The 10,267-nt window shown below is 45.5% G+C and overlaps 2 non-coding genes across 2 annotated transcripts; both read right to left on the bottom strand.

Annotated features, from left to right (window-relative positions):
• Positions 1-9,351: 9,351 nt before the first annotated feature.
• On the bottom strand, positions 9,352-9,437 carry trnay-gua (transfer RNA tyrosine (anticodon GUA)). Its single transcript is given in 2 exon segments — positions 9,352-9,387; positions 9,401-9,437. It is a non-coding gene; the product is annotated as a tRNA-Tyr (tRNA).
• Positions 9,438-9,937: 500 nt separating this feature from the next.
• trnaa-agc (transfer RNA alanine (anticodon AGC)) lies at positions 9,938-10,010 on the bottom strand. The gene has a single exon. It is a non-coding gene; the product is annotated as a tRNA-Ala (tRNA).
• Between the last annotated feature and the right edge of the window lie 257 nt (positions 10,011-10,267).

Here is a 10,267-nt window from a genome sequence, read left to right as displayed (position 1 = left end):
GATTCCCCGAGAATTCTACTTCAACTTGTCTCCTGGGGCAACCTCATGCCTTCATTTATTTCATTCATAAGTGTTCTCTTGAATTTCCTTGTAATTCTTAAGTACCCCATTTGTTCCTATCTGCCTGTACCTGGTATGCGTCTCCTTTTTTTTTTGATCTGGGAGGAGAAAGCCAAAGGGGTGATAGAGCGGCATGCTGAGAAGTTGGGGTAACGGGGGGGGGGGTAAAATGAAAGTTGCAGGGGGCATGGGAGCCTGAATAACTGAACAGAGAGTGGAGTGTTTGTGCAGATAGTTGTTGTTCAGTCCTCAATTGTCAGGAATGAAAAAGTTGAGCATGATGCAGTGAATATGCTGAGCTCTGTATATTTCAATACAAGGAGCATTTTAGGAAAGGCAGATGTGTTCAGGACATGGATCAACACCTGGAATTGAGATACTAGGATCTGGCAACTGTGGATTGGGACAGGCTGCTTTATGGCAAGGTATAGGCAGGCAGAATCTTATGGTGTATAAGAAATGCAAGAGAACACATAAGAAATAAACCAGTATGGCTAAAAGAAGGCATAAGGTTGCCCTCACAGAAAAGATGAAGGATAATTCTCTGAGATTCTAGAGATAGATTAAGAGCAAAAGGATTGCAAGGCACAAAGTTGGTCCTCTGGAAGACCGGAATGGCAATCCACATGTGGAACCAAAGCAGATGGTGGATATCTTAAATCTTCAATATTTTTCCATCTCTGTTTACTCAGGAGATGGACAAAGAGTCTATGGGAGTGTGGAAAAGTGCCATTCAAATCGTGGACCCTATACAGATTAAAGAAAAGTAGTTACTTCACTATTCAAAATAGAAGATAGAAATCTACAGCATATTCCAGGCCATTCAGCCTAAAATGTGATGCCAACCATGTAACCTACTCTAGAAACTGCCTAGAATTTCCCTCGCACACAGCCCTCTGTTTTTCTAAGCTCCATGTACCTATCTAAGAGGCTGTTAAAAGACCCCATTGTATCTGCCTGGAAAACCGCTGCTGACAGTGCATTCCACGCACGCACCAATCCCCGTGTAAAACTTTTACCCCTGATATCCCTCATTATCTATTTCCAAGCACCTTAAAACTATGCCCCCTCGAGTTAACCATTTCAACCCTGGGAAAAAACCTCTGGCTGCCCACACGCTCAATGCCCCTCTTCATTTTATACACCTAACAGAGGCTCTAAACATAAAGAAGGAAATTGTACATTAGATTGGGGATTTGTTAGAAGTATAGAAAATTATGAGATTATAGATAGGTTAAATGCAAGCAGCTTTTTCCACGGAGGTTCGGTGGGACTACAACCAGAGGTCATGGGGAAGTGGGGAAGGTGAATATTTAATGGGAACATGTGGAAAAGCTCTTTACTGAAATGGTTGTGAGAGCGTGGAATGAGATGCCAGCACAAGTGGTGAAGATGAGCTCGGTTTTACCATTTAAAATAAGTTTAGATGGGAGCCTGGATGTTAGGGGTATGAAGGGCGAGTGTCCCTGTGCGGGTCGTTGCATTAGACAGCTTAAATGTTTTTTTCAGAATTGACTCGATGGGCCAAATAGTCCATTTCCGTACTGAACTTTTTCGTGGTTCTATGACAGAGAAGCTGGCCAAACTTTTTTGGAAGGGAAAGATAGGAGTGACAACGGAGCAACAAAGGCTGGAGTTTCTGGGAGCAATTTGGGAGCTGAGTGATTCCACATAAGTAGAAATATTTAGAAAGACAGGTGGACACAACCGTGGCTAAAATGAGAAGTCAAAGCCAACATAAAGCCAGATAGAGGGCACATGATAGAGCAAAAACTTTTAGAAACCAACAGCAGACAACTAAAAACACTCAGATGAGCTTAGTGCGTGGAATCCTGATATTGTAGTCATTAATGGGTCTTGGTAGCTCCCAACAGTCTGAGGGATTTAGAGGAACAAAACATCTGGGGCCTCGCTATCTCTTGAAAACCAAGTTCCCCTGCACCAGTTATCTCTCAACTTTTATCTTGGCAAGCACATACAGACTCTACACCCTCAAAATTTCACTTCTGAAGGCCTCCCACTTACAAATACTCCGTTGCCAGGAAACAGCCTGTCCCAAACCACACTTGTCAGACCCTTTCTGATACCATCAAAATTGACCGTTCTCCAATTTAGAATCTCAACCCATGGTCCAGACCTTTCTTATACCATCTTTATTTTGAATCTCATGGCATTATGATCACTAAATTTTGTCACCAGCCTCGGATCATTTCCTAACAGCTTATTGCGCACTTCTACGTCGGGAATTCTACGTAATGACTAAGGGCACATTTGACAAACATTACCCCATCTAGTCCTTTTACAGTGTGGGAGTCCCAGTCAATATGTGTAAAGTTAAAATCACTTACTGAATCAACCTATGTTTATTGACATGGTCTGCAATCTCTCTACAGATTTGTTCCTCTGAATCCCTCAGACTGTTGGGTGTAAACAAGTCCCAATAATGGCTACAATATCACAATTCCCTGTCCTGAGCTCATCTGGCTTTCCTACGAGGCTTCTTGCATTGTGATATACACAGCTCAGCACATTCATCGCACCATGCTCCATGTGATTGCTGACTTTGTCTGAGGTCTGAACAAAATCTGACTGGTGTCAAGAAAACAAACTCTCCCTCAATTTCACAAAAACAAAGGAGCTGATTGTGGACGACAGAAGGAATCGAGACAGGCTAACCCCTATTGACATTAATCAATCTGTGGTTAAGAAGGTGAAGAACTTTATGTTCTTTGGCATAAACACCACCGAGGATATCACATGGTGCCCTGACGAAGGGTCTCGGCCAGAAACGTCGACAGTGCTTCTTCCTATAGATGCTACTTGGCTTGCTGTGTTCCACCAGCATTTTGTGTGTGTTGCTTGAATTTCCAGCATCTGCAGATTTCCTCGTGTGTGCGTACCAGCTGTGTTGTAAAAAAAAAGTACAACAGCACCTCTGTCACCTCAGATGACTGAAAAGTTTGGGTTGGGGCTCCAAATACCAAGAACATTCTACAGGAACACAATTGAGAGCACCCTGACTGGTTGCGTCACTGCCTGGTATGGGAAACTGTACTTCCCGTAATTGCAGGAACTTGCAGAGAGTGGTGCGGACAGCCCAGCACATCTGCAGATGTCAACTTCCCACTATCAATCCATTTACAGAGACAGGTGTGTAAACATGCCCTAAGGATATTGGGGACCCAGTTCACCACAACCACAAACTGTTCCTGCTGCTACGATCCTGGGAACGTTACCACAGCGAAAGGAATAACAGACTCTGGCACGTTTGTTATATGAAAGCTACTTGTTGCCCAGGACAAAGTTTTTTGATGTCATTATCTTCCCAGAGAGAATGGGTCAAAACATGTCGTCACGGGTAGAAAAGTCCAGAACAAAAGAAGGTAGAATCTATTATAAATATGAAGGGAAGGGTAATAGTCTGTCTCATTGGAGTCTGGCACATTTGGGATGTGAAAGTTACTTGTTGCCCAAGGGCAAAGGTTTTTGATGTCATTAACTTCCAGACAGAATGGGTCAAAACATGTCGTCACGGGTAGAAAAGTCCAGAACGAGAGGAGGTAGGTCAACAACACACAGAAAATGCTGGAGGAACTCAGCAGGCCAGGCAGCATCTATGGAAAAGAGTACTAATGCTGAATTCCTCCAGCATTTTGTGTGTGTTGCTTCGATTTCCAGCATCTGCAGAGTTTGTGATTGGAAGAGAAACAAAGGTGATTTTCTCAACTGGTGATGTAAAAAAATTTGTTCCCTTTCTCCGAGTTCCTAATCCTTGCATTTAGATATCTGGAGCTCAGCTCTGTCCGACAGATCCATCCGTTCCCATTCCCTCAGCAGCCGGAAGCTCCCCGGGGCCCGTGCACGGATCGTGGGGCTGAGAGAGAGGGAGGCGAGCTGGGCTGTCCCGGGATTGCGGGGTACAGTGTGGGATGCTCACAGCAGTTGCCCCTCAGTCGGTGTTTAGGATAGTCGTCCGCAGATAACCGCTTACCTGCGTCCGATCCAGTTGCCGGGCTCCCGAGGCCTTTTGTGAACTGCACGCATGCGTAAAATTCGCCACCGTCACAACCTTCACGCCTGCCCATATGACCGATGCTTCAGCGCTGGCGAATTTTTTAATGCTGAGCATTATGGGTACGCACGGTGCCATTAAAAGTTTCTGCAAACGCCAGTTCCATGTCCAAACTTCAGTTTTCATTTGTATATGGAAAACTCAGCAGCTGCTTTAACGCAGAAAGCGGCTCCCATACTCAATATCAAAGGGTATCTAATGCCAACGTTCAATCCTCTTACAAAGGCAGATATAAGACACAAAAGATTCTGCAGTTGATGGAAATACAGAGACGCACACACACAAAATGTTGGAGGAAATTTGCCATTCAGGCAGCAACTAAGCAGAGGATTACAAAAACAGCAAAGGGAAAAACAGAGTTCTGAGAATACTCTACCGCCGACCAGAGGGTGCTACATATCCCGTCCCACCATGGACGGCATCTGACGGCCCAGTACTGTCCGGAATGTCCTTTGGAATTCTGAGTAAAGGACAGGATCCAAAATATCCCTTCTTCCTCCGGACCATATCCCACCCATACTGGTAAAATGATCCCCAGTGGTGAGGGGCGGAGGGAAAGGCATGTGTGGCTTCCGATTCGGGGCCAAGTAGGGACAACGTACGTTTAAATCCCGATACGTGTAAGGCGGGATGAATTTTTAGAGAACGGGGAAGATGTGGTGTGTATGTTGCCGGGGCAGTTTCCCTCATGACTTTAGAGAGACGGATAAAGCGAGGGGCTAGGTTCCGCCATTCCAGTGGACGATCTTTATTTGAACAGAGACCCGCTTGTCAATATTGAAAGAGAGGCCAAGCCGCCTGTATCTGTTGGCCTTGGCCTGCAGCCCGGCTGAATTTCCTTTCCGAGTTTCTGTCCTTGAGAACCCTTTGAACAAATTACTCGGCGGAGGGGACCCCGACACCTAATTCCTGATCAGGAGACTGAGCGGGCAGAAACTCAATTTGACATTCGAATGGGGTCATACCCAGCGGTGAATGCTGAAGGGTATTGTGGGCGAACTCGGCCCGGATTAAATGGTCACTCCAAGAGGACAAATTCCCGGACAGAGGGCAGAGAAGCGGTCGCACCGGGTCCGGGTCCGTCCTCTCAGCCTGCCCATTAGTCTGAGGGGGGAACACCCACTGGCACAAGCTGATGGGGAGGATCAGAGACATTGCCGGGTGTCGATGGCGAAGAGGAAGATTCAGAAGGAGGGTTCAGTGAGGTGGTGTGTGGTCTTTGGATGTGTGTAAAACTTGTGGACTGGGTGTCGGTGATTTCAATGCGAATGGTCTGTGCTGATGGACTGGACTCAGGGGGTTTCCGTGTTGGAGGACTGGGCTGATTCGGACAGGTCATTGGGGAGACGTGTGTTTATTGGGAGGTGTGTTTAATGAGCAGGCGAGGGGAGGGAGAACGGTCTCTGGTGGAGAGATGTGGGTACAGCCCGTCCGGAAGGCGCTGGGTGATTGGAAGAGGTTAGAGGAGGAGTTGTGGTGTCTGTTGGGGCTGAGAGATTCCGAAGGTCAGTATCTGTAGCTACTTGGAGACACGCGTAGTCAGTGTGAGAGGGTCGTGCAAAAGGCGTGTTTTATTATCGGGAGTCACGATCTTCAGTATTTTATTTCACCTGCTATATTTCCCGTTAACCTTCCTCTATATCACGGTTATGTTCTCCCAAAGTTTTCCCGCTCTCCATTAGTGATTATAAAAATTTGGAAATGCTACTGTCATCTGAGGAAGTCCAGTGTGAATCCTTCACCGGTCCGGAGAAGCAGCAACATTTCAGGGCTTGATTCTGCGGAGTCGCGCTCCCAGTTATTGCACGATATCAAATCTCCATGGCAACACAATTGCCCAGCAGCTTTTGGAAGTCAGTAACTGCCCCATTGCATGAGCTTACGCATCCTCTGCTTCACTGAAGGGTTACCCCGTGTTAATAAGAAGCGATTTTTTAAACAACCTTGTTCTAATATATCACAATTGTCCCAGTGAATGCAAATTGAGCCGCTTCCCCGCATCTCCATCCTCTGTGTGGAATGTGTTTTGATTCCCGGTTAGATTTTTTCGAGGCACATTCAGTGTATTCTTCCTGTACCGACCGTCCACAGTCCTTACACCTACTGTGACTCTGCCTTCGCAATCTCATATCATCCTGGCAGACTCCCCACACCTTCTCTCTTCTAGGCATAATTTAACTACCTTCTCCACATTTTCCATATAACTGAAAGCCAACGTTCTTAGCATTTGAGTGTCCTACAAACTGCGATATCATCCTGGCAGATTCCATCACAGTCTCCCATCTTCCAAGGATGATCTAACCCCTCTCCCCAAATCTCCCGTATCACTGATAGGAAACGCTTTTAGCAATTATGCTGCAATTTTACCGTTTGAATGTCAGGATATGAAGACAACATAAATAATAAAAATCAATACTGTGATTGATCTTTCTGAAGCAAAATTGCCGGGCACACATTAGTCCTACCGAAGGTATTAATTCTGAAGTTCTACATCTCAACATTATTGAAAGTATAAAACGTAAATTCTTTTAACTTGTTTCTCGCTTTCCTCATGTTCGACATCATTGTTGTAAAGGGCCTGTGCTGCAAACCTGTTATAGCAAGAGTAACTTGTATTTACTGTATGAAAATACCCTCAGGCCAATAGGAAATGTGTCCCGATATGTTATCAAATTAGAGCGAAGTTGGGCCGATGAAGAATTACATCTCATCCGGACTGTAGGATTCGACTCTTGCTGAAACTGGAAAGCTTCATCCGGACAGAGAAGATGCAATTATTCTCCCAGCTACATACAGGTATAGCAGACAAACCGGAAGTTTAAATAAAGGGAGAATTCGGAACAAGAGGGAAGGAGAATGGACGTCGGGATTGGCAGACACGGCCAGGTCACTAGCAAGATTTAGAAAATGGACACTTCGACAATGGATCTGCGTGTTTTCAATCCCGGATATCAGGGTGATATAATGTGCAAGGTAAAATACATTTTACAGAACGGAAACGACAAGCAATCTAATCTATAATAGAAAAATAAATTATTTTTCTTCTGAAATAATGGAAAGGCAGAAATGCTGGGAACAGTAACTTTTTCAGGCAGTTCAATTCATTAATGTGCTTGCAGAGCAGGTATCTTATTTTGAAATTTGTAAATTATTTGACCCTTTCATCTGAGCGGTACAGACCTAAAATATTTCAAAACTAAAGTAGCCGGCGAGAGCAGAATGATTTTCACCTGCTCTCTGAATCTGGTCTTGGTCACTCCGTAGATAAATGTATTCGTGCAGCTGCTGAAATTCTGATTCACTGAACCCCAAAACTGTGCCTGAAAAAGCCGAATGGACGTTTCCAGGTCTGTGTAGAGGCATCGCGTGAGAATGAAGATCAGAGTGGTTGTCGCCCAACAGAGAAGGAAACTCGCCGACAGGCTGAAGAGCAGAATGATGGATTGTCTCCGACTCTCCATCTCCGGATCTCGCTGTTTCCCCCAATTTTCCCGTCCCTTCAGCCCCCTGCGGACTCTGCTCGCCGCCAGTATCTGTCTGACGGTCAGAGCATTGAGGGTCAAAATAAGGAAGAAAGGAAGTAGCGGATTCAACAGACGGTCCACCCAATAAAACCCCTCAAACGATGGCGAGAAAGGCACTACAGGTCTACTGAAACAAATACAATTTGTAAACCACACGGAACAGTCAACGGCCACGTGACACAGGAAGTAGTGGACAAGGCAGAACGGAGCGTTGTCCAGGACTCCGTAATTAAATCCTTTTGCTTGACCCATCTGGTGTAACAGGACTTCGATAATCACCACCATCAGATCCGCGGCAGCCATCGCCACCACGTAACGTGTGACGCATTTGGAGAGACCGCAGTTTCCTCGGCAGAGAATGATGATCGCCACAAGGTTATATGCAGTGTGACAAAAAAGACCAACAATAAGAATAAAGAAATTCAAACTCATTTTTTGGCAGAAATACAGCCGTCAATTGTTCCCTTGCAATTAAATCTCTGCTGGACATTATCAGTGGAAGTAAAAAGATACTTTGTTTGATCACGTGACCGCAGCAGAATGCGTTTTACAGTTGCGCATGCTCACATTAATCTCTTCACGTTTCACGGATGCAGCAGCGATGAGCAGAGTCCAAGAATGATGGATCACAGAAACGGGTCCTTCGGCCCAATATCTCCATGCCGACCAACCTGGCCACCTAATACAGTTGTTCGTGATTGGGTCACATTCGTCAAACTGTCCATGTGTACTTCAAATATTGCTAACGACTCTGTAGCGCTCATTTCCTTTGTTCAGGCTGTTCAATACACAGAGCTACTATGTGAGTAAACGTCTCTCGTGATCCAGCTATATTTCTGCCCTCAATAAAATGCCACTCGGCCGAACCTCACCCTGTAACTCAACCCAGAGAGTCCCTACAGCATCTCTGTGAATACTGCCTGCTCTCTTTTCAGCGGACTTCTGCCTTTCCTATAACAGGGCGACAAGACTGTTCACAGAACTCCAAGCGCGGTATCTCCAAGGAGAGGGGTACTGTAATTGAAGTGCGCATCTACGCTTCTTTCCGAAAGTCTGTGTTACTATTGGATTGCAACGTCAGATTCTGAAAACAAGATCTTGCACCGCAGCAACCTTCCCTCTGTTTTATTTTACTGCTTCGGGGACAAACCATTGCTCTGAGCAGAACATTGTTACCCGGTCTTAATAGTGCTCGGAACTTGTAACGTTTTATAAATCTGATATGTAAGTCAAACGATGACAAAACATAACACACAACACACGTAAACACTGTCAGACAGTCACAATTGACAGGGAGGATGCAACAGTGAAATGCTCTGACGGGACGGCGATGGTGGTTTCTGAACAGTGAACGACCGACTTCCATTCTGCCTTCATTGTGACCATTTGTGACAGTGTTGTAACTTGAAACAATGACAGTGCATGTACGCTGAAACTAAAATGTTTCACTGTAAATGTGGTACGTTTAGTGTTTAGCACATTTATGGATTATATTCATTAATACAGTTAAATTCAGAGTATTTCATTATTATATTACCAAAGATGTCGAAACATTTTGGCATAATTTCAAAATGATGTTAACATGGTATAAAAGAAATTCCAGCTGCTTGTCCACAAATGCCATGTTCGCGGGGGAATTTCAATCATGACGAGGCTGTGGTATGGAATTGATGATGGGCGCTGTAAAAGTCCTGATCCTTCGAGCCGGAATCGAACCTGCGACCTAAGGATGACTCCATTTCCTCTACAGTCCTCCGCTCTACCAACTGAGCTATCGAAGGAAAAGCGACACCAAGTTTCTCCACGTTGGCTCCTACCGACAATCATTCTGCAGATTTCAGCCCGGCATCTGTCGACCGATGGCAAAAGCCTGCCTGTGGCAACTATCTCGTCCTTCCAGCACTGGGGGCCACAGGCCACGGGATGACGCCGATCACCGCGCTTCTGACAATTCTAGGGACACTACGATTCCAACACAGCTCTTTGATCGTCCTCGCCCGTTCAAATCAAAGCTTTCTCTTTTCACCCAGTAACCAGGGCAATGTCCTTCTAACGACTCACCTGATTTATGCCGGAATCGTCGCCTGCAGCTCATCCATTACTGAAACAGCAGCTGCCAGCCGGCTTTCCCTCCTATCTGCTTTCAACGCAGCAAACCTACGACATTTTCTCCCGACCCTTTGACTGAGATACTTTCCGCTCGCTCTGCGCCAACCGCATCTTTTGTGGATTCTTAGTTCAGGAATTTGATTGAACGAATCCTCGGAATACAAAATGTCGATGGAGAATGCGAGCATCGATCTCGCTACCTCTCGCATGCTAAGCGAGCGCTCTACCATTTGAGCTAATTCCCCAGCACATCGCGCTAGCCTCCTATAATTTGCTCCGTTGGACAAACATCATTGCATGCCTGCCACTGTTCACCGATGCACAATCAGCATCTCACAGACAGGCACACACACTCACTCACTCATCAGTAGCTGAGAGCGGCGTGAGGTCTCTGCTTCCGTATAAGTAATCGAAAGGTACTTACAAAGGATACCGACAATTATAATGACTGTGTAACAAATATCCCTGTCTGGAAACATTGTTAATCCAAGGCTGTTCTGTT

Source organism: Hypanus sabinus, unplaced genomic scaffold (genome assembly GCF_030144855.1).
Source record: "Hypanus sabinus isolate sHypSab1 unplaced genomic scaffold, sHypSab1.hap1 scaffold_541, whole genome shotgun sequence".
Lineage (NCBI taxonomy): Eukaryota > Metazoa > Chordata > Chondrichthyes > Myliobatiformes > Dasyatidae > Hypanus > Hypanus sabinus.
Note: the sequence above shows the minus strand (reverse complement) of the source record. Positions and strands in the feature narration are given on the sequence as shown.